The sequence below is a fragment of the Grammomys surdaster genome, unplaced genomic scaffold (genome assembly GCF_004785775.1).
Source record: "Grammomys surdaster isolate TR1022 unplaced genomic scaffold, NIH_TR_1.0 126185, whole genome shotgun sequence".
In the NCBI taxonomy this organism is placed as follows: Eukaryota; Metazoa; Chordata; class Mammalia; order Rodentia; family Muridae; genus Grammomys; species Grammomys surdaster.
This window is the reverse complement of record NW_021620991.1, coordinates 5,501,287-5,504,965: the sequence shown is the minus strand read 5'-3', so window position 1 is coordinate 5,504,965 and position 3,679 is coordinate 5,501,287.

The window sequence follows — 3,679 nt, the reverse complement described above, 5'->3', positions numbered from 1 at the left end:
CACATATGCACACTCAGCACTCAAACACACAGCACTCACACACACAGTACTCACACAGCACTCACAGCACTCACACACACACTCACACAGCACTCACACACACATATATGCACACTCAGCACTCACACACACAGCACTCACAACACTCACAACACTCACAACACTCACACTCTCACACATAGCACTCACACAGCACTCACATACACACACAGCATTCACACATTTGGTTTCCTTAAAATATTTATTTACTTACTTACTTATTATATGAGTGCTCTCTTGCGTGTACACCTGCATTACAGAAGAGGACATCAGATCCCATTACAGATGGTTGTGAGCCACCATGTGGTTGCTGGGAACTGAACTCAGGACCTCTGGAAGAGCAGCCAGTGCTCTTAACCACTGAGCCATCTCTCCAGCCCAGACCAATTGTTGAGGCCTACTCCTTTTAACATGACTGTAGCCATTTTGTATTTAGTCTCCATTTTGCTCAAAGTGTGAAATTAAGTTCAGGTTCTTGACTCTGCTTCCCAGAAGTAATTATTTGTAGCTGACACTAAAAAATTCTCCTAAAAGGTCACATGCTATGGCTGCATTACTCATGTTCTGTTATCTCAATATTCTGGAAAACCCCTAACCTCCACCTCACTTACCTCACCGAGGACCAATCAGCTTAAAGGTCAGCTGATGATACTCTATCTAGTTAGGCAAAATGTAACACACACACACACCACTTGCCTTCTACACTTGGTTTTCCTATAAAAAGCCTGCCCTAAGAACAAACCAACATCATAGTCTGGCTCCTGAGTATTCTCTATGACCCTAATCCATCAGTCTGAATTACGCATTCAATAAACTTTGGTCATGTCTGAGATTGGTGTCCGAGTGTCTTGTGTGGTGATTTCTGAACCCCAGTGATATGAGTCTCTGCCTTGACCTCCATGCTCACTGCAAAAAAAAAGCTTCTCCAACCAAGATTGAAAGCAGCACTAATGTATAAGTGTAAACACACACACACACACACACTCACGCTCACACATTTAGAAGGCAGTTTGACAATATGACCTTTGAGCAAAACAATAGGTTTCCCCCTAGGCCTATGACCTCTGTGGCAGTTTGAATAAGGGTGGCCCCATAGAGCCATTATTTGAATGCTCAGTCGCCAGGACTGTTTGAAAAGATTAGAAGGATTAGAATGCTCAGTCACCAGGACTGTTTGAAAGGATTAGAAGGATTAGGAAATGTGGCCCTGTTGGAGGAAGTGAGTCACTGGGAGTGGGCTTTGAGGTTCTAAAAACCCAAGACAGGCATAGATCAGGCTGTAGCTCTCAGCTACTTCTCCAGCACCTGCCTGAGTGCAGCCATGCTCCCCGCCATGATGATAATGGACTAAACCTCTGAAACTGTAAGCCAGCCCCAATTAAACGTCTTCTCTTATAAGAGTTGTTTTGGTCATGGTGTCTCTTTCCAGTAATAGAGCAGTGACGAAGACAACGCCCTAGCCATGGGCTTTTGAACAGGTATACAGAACCAATTCCTTCCCTCCATTTTCTCCCTCCCTTCTTTCCTTCCTCCCTCCCTTCCTCCTACCCTTCTTCCCACTCTTCTTTCCTCTCCTCCTTCCTTCCTTCTCTTCTTTCCTTCCTTTCTTTCCTAAAGGATAATTCTGACTATCTTCTGTCTTTATATATTTTATTGACTTATTAAACATGTGTTGTCAGTAGTTATCCTCTTCCTGACAAAGGGGATCAGCCCTCTCCCTCTACCATGTGGTTTCCTGGATTGAACTTAGGGCATCAGACCCTGCAGCACACACCTTTACTCTGAGCCATTTGCCAGCCCCATAGTCAACTTTAAAACAGGAATGCACTTACATCTGTTTGGGAGCTGTCCCTGTATGGTCAGTTTGTACTTTTGCTTTTGTGTCTTGAGTCATCACATCATGATGGGAACACAGAGCAGATAAAGCTCATTCACCTCATAGCCAAGAAGCGAAGGGAAAGGAAGACACAGGAATCCCACAATCCTCTTCAAGAGCACATCGCAATAACCCATGGCTTCCTGCCAAGCCTGACCCCTAAAGGTTTCCACCAAACAACCTGAGGCCCAAACACACAGGTTTTGGGGTGTCACAGATCCAAATCACAGCAATTACAATTATTTACTAATTACTTCTAGCCATTATTCCTAATACTTACATTTCTAACTATAATTAGAAATAAGAAGGTCATGGGCTAAGGATATGGTTCAGTGGGTAAAATGTTTGCCACACCAGCCCAAGGTCCTGAGTTCTTATAACTTATGTAACAGCTGGACATAGTAGCACAGGTCTGAATCCCATTAATCATTTGTAGCATAGTTTCTACTAGCCCGCTTTAAGCTCCAGGCAGAACGTGCTACCAGCCACTGCCCTGGTTCCCTTGCATCCACCATTGAAAGACATACAAACACACACACACACACACACACACATTGGCTAATTTTAAATATGCTTTTTAGCACAATGGTTGGGCACTTCTAAGCCTCCTGTGGCTATCAGATCTTCACTCCTAGCTCAACACTTCCGAATCTGCCCTCAGCTTAGTTGTGTTTCTAATCTCCCACCTGCTACCCCAGGCCCAGCCAGGGAGGCAGCCAATGGTCAGTCCACATGAGATCTCACATGGCTGGTGGATCTCCCTCTGAATCATGGTAAATCTCCTTTCCTCATCTGTGTCTCCTAGCCTGCCTGCGGGAACCTGGAAGTCCCACCTCTTCCCAGCCATTGGATACTAGCATCTTTATTGATTGATCAAGAACCAATTGGGGAACAGGACCTTCAGCATTCAAACGCAGATTCCCAATCAAAGCATCAGAACCACCCCCTACAATCATTTGTAAAGACAGGAGACAGAGACTGGAGAATCCCCAGAAGCTAGCCACCCCTAACATAGTACATGCAACATTAAATAGTAATAGACCCAGTTTCAAACAAGGTAGAAGCCAATAACAGACGCCTGAAGTTGTCCTGTGACCTCTCATGCATGTCCACAGTCACACACTTCTCTCTCTCTCTCTCTCTCTCTCTCTCTCTCACACACACACACACACACACACACACACCATGGTGTTTTAAATGAGAAGTGTCAGCCAGGCAGTGGTGGCGCACGCCTTTAATCCCAGCACTTGGGAGGCAGAGGCAGGCAGATTTCTGAGTTTGAGGCCAGTCTGGTCTACAGAGTGAGTTCCAGGACAGGCCAGGCTATACAGAGAAACTTTGTCTCAAACAAACAAACAAACAAACAAACAAACGAGAAGTGTCCCCATGGCTCTGGTATTTGAACACTTGATTCCCAGTTGGTGAAGCGGTTTGGGAAGCTCTGGGTAGTGCAGCTGTCACTGTGCGTGGGCTGTGGCACTATATACTCTCACCCTACCTCTGATTTGCTCTCTCTGCTCTGAGCTTGCCATTAAATATGTGAGCTCTCAGCTTCCTGCCCCAGCTGCCTGCCTCCTGCTGCCTCCTGGCAATAATGGACTCTTACCTCTCGGGAACCATAAGCCAAAATAAACTCTCTCTTCTTTAAGTTGCCTCTGGTCATTGTGTTTTATCACAACAACAGGAAAAGAACTAATGCACATGGAGAGATAACAAAACACCACAGAAGGCCCATGAGATGGCTCAGCTGATAAAGATGCTTGC